Below are 10063 nucleotides of genomic sequence, written 5' to 3' on the forward strand. Positions count from 1 at the left end.
GATTATAAAACACTTTTTTAATTGAAAGTTTCTAAAGAATCTTTAACACTATCCGTGTTTTTTATTTTCTCAGTGATGGGGGGGGCTTTCTGGCCCCTCCTTTTTTTAATATCTAATAATTTTACATGCTGCTAGTGAGAGAACCTGTTGTTAAAATATCTGAATCCCACCACTGGCGGTATGTCTACGGATTTACAACGCTAGAAACCGGGTTACACTACTCTTGGTGGGCAAAGCACAGTTAGCCCATTGTGTAGCTTTGTGCTTAACTACAAAGAAACTTAAATTACCAGAGTATTGTTTGTTTGTCTTGAATTTCGCGCAAAACTACACGAGGGCTATCTGCGCTAGCCGTCCCTAATTTTGCAGTGTAAGACAAGAGGGAAGGCAGCTAGTCATAACCACCCACCGCCAACTCTTGGGCTACTCTTTTACCAACGAATAGTGGGATTGGCCGTCACATTATAACGCCCCCACGGCTGAAAGGGCGAGCATGTTTGGTAAAACGGGGATTCGAACCCGCGACCCTCAGATTGCGTGTCGAGCTCCCTAACCACTTGGCTATGCCGGGCCTTACAGGAGTAATAACGAACTTTGTGAACTTGTAGAGCTTCTGTTTAAACGCAGATTAGAGTGTTGGACGTATTTTAAAATGTCTTTAGAATAAACAATCTATCCTTGAGTACCCAGTACAATGTTGTTGTGTTTGTTACTATTTTAAAATATTGTATCAAAACATCTTTCTAATTATGTCAACTTCGCTTACGTTCTATCTCAAGAAAACGTTACCAATTCTACTTGTTTTTGCTCTTCGTAATGCATTTTAAACTGAGCTATCGAACGAAATTTTCATATTTTCAATTGATCATGATATTTATTTCACTTTCTTATTGAGGGTCGCGGGATCTCCGCCCCACCAAATATGCCCGCCCTTTCAGCCGTGGGGCGTTATAATGTGACACTCAATCATACTATTCGTTGGTAAAAGAGAGTAGCCCAAGAGTTGGCGGTGGGTGGTGATGATTAGCCGCTTTCCCTCTAATCTTTCGCTGCTAAATTAAAGACGGCTAGCGCAGATAGCCCTCGTGTAGCTTTGCGCGAACTTCAAAACAAACAAAAAAACACTTTTTCTACTTCACATTTAACTCAGTATTAAAATAGTACTGTATAATAATTTTAATGATATCTGAATTCAAATGTAACATTTTATGTGAATGCTTGACTTTCAAAGTATCAGTTTGTAGAGAAAACTTATCAAGCAAACATAAAATTTGTTCAAAAAATTACGTGTTATTTTAATGATTTTTCTAACAATCTTTCTTTGAGTCAAGTTTTAAAAATACCAACCATGTCATTTTCCAGGTTTGATTTAATACACGAGGCAGCGTCGACATACAAATATACTTAATAAATTGATTAGAATTAGTTTGTCATTGGGTTAACCTTGTAGCCCGCTCTACATGCGCAGTTTGCCCTTATTCAAATACTCAAAAGAGGGCGTAAGATGGGTTTGAGACTGGCCATTTTCAATAATAATACCACATTTTCTTCTTATCAGCCCTTAACATCAGGAAGTAAACGATGAGAGTTAGATAGGCTAATTGTTCAAACTTGTTCTTTGCTGGTTCTTTCAGCAAAAGGTATCATTTTCTCGTCCTGATACTGTGTTCCTAAAGTTCTTCAGATCGTGGGTTAGGCACTAGGGTTCGCTATTAGCTCGTTAGGAAAAGCACGCCGTGATGAAACAAGAGAATTTAATTAGTGTTATTATGGACAACATTTTGTGAGACTGGGAGGCCTAATAAGGGAGTAGATCTTGTTTGTTTCCGAGGTCAAAACAGTGTTTGTCTTAGGCTTACGCGTTGGAACCCGCCCCCTAGCGTAATTTGAGCATGGCGTCGACGAAAGGCTTAGCGGGTCTGAGGGAAGTGTGGTTGAAGGTTGCCAGTGTCCGTGCTACGATCAATCTGCCCACAGCAGTAGTCGTGATCGAGAGTTTTGATGACGTTGCTGGATAAATCAGTGGTTGTCAGCGTTCAGGGTACAATTTATTTACTTTTGTCAAACCAGAGGGCGTGCTTGAGATGAAGCCTGAATATTCAATTTTCTCTGTTGGTCGTGCCTGTCATATGAACGCCAAAATGGTGGAGTAACTTATTCTTATCTTACTTGAGTGTATAATCACTCAAAAATTACCGGTGTTCACGAGCAATCGTTATCATCGTCAATAATGCAAGAAGACTTATGAAATTCCTACTTCAAGCCATCATGCTTAAAGCTCTTGAAGTGTCATGAAAGATTTTGTTCAGGATTTTTGCCAGCGAGTATCAGTACTGTTAATTTCTGTGTTTAAGTAAGACTGTGTGATCAAAGCAGATCTTTTTATTCTATCATATCTAGTTTCAACCATTACATGGAACTTAGATCTTCACACAAGAGTTGCAGTGAAGACAGTAAAACCCAAATTCCAAACAAAAATCACTTCTTGTATCTTTGAGTTAAAATGTTTTGCAAATCTTTACAAAGTATATATATATATATAATACATATATTATATGCGTGTGTATATCTATCAATCTATATCTATCTGTGTGTGTGTGGTCTCATTATAATGTTGTTTTGTTTTGTTTATATACATATATATATATATATACATACATACACACAGTTATATATATACACTCCAAGTTAGAGAATCAGCTTATTATTAATTTATGATATAAAATAAGTAGGCACTAGAAGGAGGTGCATAGCACCAGTTACGTCACAAAAGGGTTGGTTTAGACATAAATATTAAAACGAGAAGTGTGTAAGATCGAATAGTCATAGTGATACCTTTGACAAAATTTGTTTTTGCGTCAAATTTAACAAACAGAAATTGTTGATATTAGTCAGATAAGGAAAAAGGAACGCACTTAGTTGTCAATTTTAATGATTGCGTTCACTTGCAGTACATTATTTTTTGAGTAATCCAATAGGTAAATGATATTCAAACAGAAATATGTTATTAAACATTTATTAATTAGGATACTTAAAATCGGAATGTTTGTGGACTTACGACGCTAGAAACCAGGCTTCGATACCCGTGGTAGGCAGAGCACATATAGCCTATTGTGTAGCTTTGTGCTTAATTTCAAATAAACAAACAAAAACTTTAAACCGTCAGTACTTGGTGAAACTCCATAATTACAGAATTGAGGAAAAAAGACAACTGTGCGATTCACAAATACATCATTTATTCACGATCATGGTTTTGTCTGTTAAGATCTTTACTGATGATGCCTTAACTGACGAAACCATGGTCGTGAATAAACGATATATTTGTGAAACGCACATTTGTCTTTTTCCCTCAATTCTGTATTAATCATGAAGTTCCAATAACGAAACAAAATCCAATTTTGCACTATAACACATAAATATCGGATAGTTTACTGCGATTTTACCATATGTCATTATGTATTTTGTTATATTCGGTGAGGCAATTTCATAACAACGATATGGGGAAAACTGCAAACTACAATTTGATCTTCTAGGTATAATTCAAAGCCATAGCTCAACTATACCAATAGTTGTGTTTAAAATGAAACAAGTGGTTCTAAATCAACAAGTCCTAGAAGATAAACAACATATTTTTTAATTTATTTGCAAGAGTAGTAATATTCAAAGTTTGCTGAAATATGAAGTATTACTCAATTGTCAACTTAAAATGTTTCATTTAGAAAATTCAACTTAACACTTAAATCATCTACTAATACTACTATACAATTAACGTGTCAACTTCAGGTGTTTCGACAAATTGGAATATAGCACCGATATACACAGTTGATTATATAACACAATGGTGCTAATAATTAGCTAGATTACAAATGAAAAGCTGAGTGATTTAATTTTATGTTTTAAAGCAATTCAGGATAATTTCAAAAATCTTGGAGGAAAAAGCGTCAACTTTGTAGGTTTATACTTTTATGAATTATAATAGAATTATTGCAAAATTATGAGGCTTTAAAAGAGAATGATGCGAAAGTTAGGTTGTTTTAATTAATTTCAATGAAATATTAACTAAACTACTAAATTCTAGAAAACAAAGTGATAAAGCTAAATATTTTATTTTACCTATTAGACCTAAATTATGTGTATAAAGTGTTATAAGTCAAACAGTCAACTTTATATGGTTTTATGAGTTAAAAATACCAGAAGATAACATTGGTTTTATTATGGCATAACAGAGTCGGTGTTTATTTGTTTTGCTGCAAGCCTACACAATGGACTATCTGCACTGCACTTATTGCAGGTATTGAACCCCTATTTTTAGTGTTATAAGCTCTTTAGGCTTACTGCTGAGCCACCTGTGGACTAATTTCAGTAAGTGATTCAATAACTAAATGATTTCCAATAAAGTAATTACGAAAGTTTTTATCGTAACTAAAGCTATTATATTTAAAAGTCGTATTACTGACTAAATAATGCCACGAGTAAAATGAAACATATTTATATCCAACCTTACAATACAGAATGGTAACTACGGTTTCTTAACTTCTGCAAAATAAAATAAAGACTGTACGCACAGCAACAAATGGAGAAAGATAAACTTTAAGTTGAAGACTTTTAACAATTAAAGATTGTAACTTAATGTTCTCCTAACTTGAAACGTAGTAGTGGAGTACATGCTGGTAACACTTATTATCACGTAGGAAAAGTGCACATTTTTGGAATGAGCCAAAGGCTTCCGAAATACGTCATATACAATGCCATTGTTAATGAGTGATTTAAATTTTCTAGTTAGCAGAAATATAGGTTTATAGTTCCGATATCAGAAGAAGCGATGAACGAGTTTCGAATTGAACATTTGCTGTTATAGTAATTTCTTTATCGTTAATGTTTTACACTGCTGTGTATTTACCCACAATTCTCATACGGCTCTATTTGTCTCTAATACTCAGAAAGGATTTAACTTTAACTTTAGTTAATGATCTGTATTCTGTCTGTATAATATTTCTTAACCGTAAGTAACTTCGTTGGTTGTTTTACTTCAAATTTTACATCCATAGAGTCTACTGCATAACCAATAACCAGCTGGACAGAGTGAGGGAAAAAATTCCTTTTCTAAAAATATATATAAAATAAATGTGTATTTTTTCTACACAAACAATTTAAACAATTATTAGAGAAAAAACAGAAGATAGTGGACTTTTTAGAATACAGAGGGTGGTAGTTATACCCGCTCCGCAATTGACTATACCCCTGCCTTAAGGTTACAATCTGAATAACTTTGCAACAGTTCAGTAGATCCAATTTTACATCGATGTTTAATAGTAAAAGGCTTCATAATTGTTAAAAAGTTGACAATTTTCCTATTTCAGGTATCATTAACTCTTTAATGAAAATCATTTTATGAGAAAGACGTTTGTTCCATTTCATTTTCATCAGTTAAAATTTGTAGGGGTGGATGTATTTTCAAGTAGCACAAAAAAATCGAAATACTGTTAATAAATACGAATAGTTTACGTGCGAAGGCATTTGTTGTGTTATATATATATATATATAAATGCTGGTAATGTATATGTATACTTAAACAGGGATACGTGTCATTCTTCGTATGTAGTAACATAATAGAATGTGGTTGGCTTAAATAAAGACAATGCCTGAAATAAAAATATGTTTAAAGTATTTAATTATAACTCTAGATAAGCTTTGTATAATAAATTAAATTATTATCAAAACCCCCGTTGAAACCTTCGTCACATCCAGTAAATATATTGATACTATGGTTTTAGTTATTCATATGACTCACGTAAACTCATGGATACAATAAGAATTGATAGGTTTAGAAGTTTGTTGTATTAAACAGCTCTGAAAAATGTTCAATAAGGTAATATTTAAATAAAATGTGGTTTAGTTTCGGTAACACAAATAAAATGTATAAAAACATAAGTCCAATCATTTGTTTAAATACGTTCTCTGAGGCAATTATCTTAGTGAGATATTAGTACATCAATGCCTTGCTAAACAGCTAAAATATAATTAATGATTTTTCTGAACTTTAATTCTCATACCTTACGTAAGTTTCGAGAGATGGCGCTAGTACTCAATATGGAAAATACCAACTCGGCAGATTGGTATTTTGGATATTACCGCAAAGCTACAAAAGGTCTAACTGCGCTAGCCATCTCTAACAGAAGAGAGTAGGCAGCTAGCCAACAGCATCCATCGCTAACTCTTGGTCTACTGTAACCGAATAGTAGGATCTGACTGTTACTTTTATAGAGAACTCACGATTCCAAAATGCGAAAGATGATTTTGTGATACAGTCTAGGCACACTTAACCACCAACAATGCTCGATCCCTACACCTTCAGTTGAAGTTATTTAAAAGTTAAACCACAAGAGGTAGTTGTCGCCTGAAGCAACCACCTAAGATGTATTTATAAGTCTATGTGTACCAGTTATTAAACACTTAACTGTAAAAGCAATAAAATTTCCCCACTTTACTGGCATATTTCTTTATCAAGACTGAAACGTATAACGAACTCAGTGAATGCAATTTCCATTTAAAACGATTGAATTATGTTTATCATGATACTTTTCAAAGTAAGTGAAACGTGGATTATTTAACTACTGGTCGTTTTTTGTTTATTTGTACGTTTCTGGCAAGCAAGAATTTGTTGATACTGAAACCGTTGCTTGCTTTATATATAGAGCATATTAGAACAAAACAACAAGCATACTTGAGTTAAATAAAAAGCATAAAGAGGTTTTGAATATGTGATATATATTTTAGTTTGCTTTAATATAGATAGTTTGGAATATTAAGTAAAAAACTAGTGTTGTAGAAGCGAAAGAAAGCTCGCTATTATTAGTCAGAATTCCACATGACAATAAAAGATATTTTATTGTTGAACTGTTCCCATGACAATTCCGTGACAGTTTCTTTGGGAGACAATAATAACAAAACTATCAGCAGTCGAAACCCAATAAAGCATACAATTAAATGTGATAAAACATAAATATATAAACACACATTTCAACACTGGAAAAAGGAACGACTTTGTTCGCATTTTTCTTACAGGATGATTTACTTACTTCCTTTGAAGGTCTTTGAAATTACTATAACTTCTTTTTTATATATTTAACACATTTTTGGTAAACGACCGTTTAATTCTGAAGTGTATTTAGGATGATCAATAGGTTTTCAATTTTTATTACTGGAGAATTTCTAAAAAAAAAAAAGAGTGAAATTAAAATATCTTGTAGCGTAGCTTGTAAAGATATCTGTAAATTTGCGCTAAATAGATTGATAAAATGTATTAAATTAATCTCAGACTTAAGTTTGTAATTATCTATGCTGCTATTGTTTTATATTTTTTCATTCCATAACATTAATTTAAAATATTACTTCGAAATATTTAATCTACTAGCTACTATGCAAAAATAACACAAATAAATGTACTGGGTGGTATAAATGATCTATTTATTTGCGTAATAAAAACTGGAAAAAAGAAGAACCATGGAATCACAGATAAATCTTCAATTAATGAATTTGTATTCATCTGATAAAAAACTGTAGACGCCAAGCATGACGTATTTAGCAATTGTTTATGGGAGACAGAAGACCTCAAAATAATTAAGCCTTTTCTCTATTTATTTGGTAATTTCTATCATTTTATGCTTGTAGTAAGTTGAATGAACTGTTTTAGAATTATATAAGCTTGTGTATTTGTTACTTCGCTGAATGTTTGGCGCAAATACTACCTATATATATATTACGATTAAGGCATAGTGCTTAATTTGCTGGAATTCTTACTTCTACGGCTGTATGATTAATGTTGGAAATAAGTGGGAAAACTTGCTAACTCACCGTAAAAACACTAGTGGTAATGGTAATAATCCCGAAAACTACCACCTGTATCCACTGCTACTTCCATCTCGATTGTTTTGGATGCAAATCAGCTGCCTTTGCGTGCAGATAAATGGCTGATGGTAGGTTTCTGTCGTGAGAAAAACTAAGAAATTTCCCCGAATTTGATGGCTTACAAAGTCGGTTGTTGTCCCCTCCCTCCATTATGATACCCTGTTTTGCCGTACTTGCTGTCTTCTCTTCGACCTCCCGGAGAGAGGGAAGGTAAGTGAAGGGAAGACGGCGGGGAATAAGATAAGTGAAAACCAACACAGTTTAAGAAACTCACAATATAAATAGATAATTCTTGAATATTTAATAGCCTGACAGTTACTATTTAATGGTTTCACAACGTGTATTTGATTTGATTCTATTGTACTCATTACCTTTACAAACACTTTTAATTCTTTTTCTAAGATGGATTGAGCTAAACCTATTATTCTTGTCATTAAATAAATTTGCTGCAAATCGAACTCTTTATTTACGAATGCCATTTCATTAATGTGAATTTACGATTTATAGTTTAAGACTATAGTGCAGTTTTAAGCACATCTGCAGTAGCTTATCAGTGATGTAAAATTTTAATATTCATGTTTATTTTTCACATGTTCTTCGGTTGTAATATTTTATTCGTGTTTATCTCTCCAGTTGATGCTAGTTTTAGCCCTAATTTTACAATCTAAGCTGATATAATTCCGATTTTTGTTCTTGCTAAGACGCATCTATGTAGTAATTTTTCTATCTCTAAGACTTAAGTATGATATTCATGACTTAGAGGCATCTACTGACCTTATTTTACGTCACAGGAGGTTATTTAGGTAATCACCTCGTCACGTTGTAAGCCGATGTTTAGTTAACCGTTTAGCCAGCGGTAGCAGCTGGGCTTCAGGCTAGCCGAGATCCTAAAACGAAACCCGCCAACATCAGTCACAGAGTTAGTCATTGGCATAAACAAATTTATCATGAAAAGTGTAGCTTTAGAAATACAATTTGTGTTTTATTAAAGCTGCTGTAAATCTGTATTTACATGCTAGTATGGTCTAAAAATGATCTAGATATGAGAGATTCTACTAGAAACTGGTCCATTGAAAATCATTATACAATGTGGGTCAAACATATAAGATCGTCCATCGCATTGCTTCTATAAAGGTTTTCTACAAGACTACTGGCTACTCTTATAAAAGAAAAACTTTGACCAGTGCATACATCATGTTGAAAATACAGCATTTTGCGAGCTTAAGTAAAAATTAAGATACACAGAAGATGATTTTCACTTTGTGAAAGCGATATTAAAATTCGACATGCTGTCTAATTCCCTGCTCTTTAACAATGGCTCCGTAGCAATGTTTGCATGTTACCAAGCTTCTTCGACATAAAAATTATACCAGTGTTATCCTATTTCACTTGAGAAGCTTTCCCGTAAGCCTACTAAGTTTTTGATTTACAGTTTCAAACGCACGTTTAATCAGATCGTCTGAAGATACAAACGTCTGTCAGAAATGCATCAGGGAACTTGGTAAGCAATAATAGAATAGAACTACTGTGATCCCACATTTTTCGGTCGTCTGTCAGAAATGCATCAGGGAACTTGATAAGCAATAATAGAATAGAACTACTGTGATCCCACATTTTTCGGTCATCTTCATTCATGAAAACGGCGATTGATTTCGAGGTGTGTCCAGAAGCTTGTGAACGCTTGGTTTGTAAACCTTCGTTACATTCAAATCCTTATTTGTTTACTTGTTAACGGTACCAGGATATGTCGAGTTCTATCATAACGGTATTTTGTGTTGATAGATGAAGATAAAGTTCCTAATTGGCTTGGAGTGTGGTTTGGGAGACCTTCACTGTGCTACACACTTTGCTTGCGATGTGTGTTTTTGTTGTTGTTTTCATAAAGATTTTTTTCCAGTTTTCATGAAAAATATTAAATACTCTATTCCTTGAAAATGTGTGTTCTTTGTATTGGTTAATAATCACATTATATGAATATTTCTTTTCGAAAACAAATGGGTTACAACCTCTTCAGCTGCCGATCAAGTTTTGAAGCCATCTTGGAACTCCACTCTGTCTACCTGAAGCTTATTTGTGTATTTGTTGTTAAGTACAAAGCTACACAATGGGCTATCTTGTGCCGTGTCCACTGTGGGTATCGGAAAAACAACAGCAG

The sequence above is a fragment of the Limulus polyphemus genome, unplaced genomic scaffold, assembly GCF_000517525.1.
Source record: "Limulus polyphemus unplaced genomic scaffold, Limulus_polyphemus-2.1.2 Scaffold748, whole genome shotgun sequence".
Classification (NCBI taxonomy): Eukaryota; Metazoa; Arthropoda; class Merostomata; order Xiphosura; family Limulidae; genus Limulus; species Limulus polyphemus.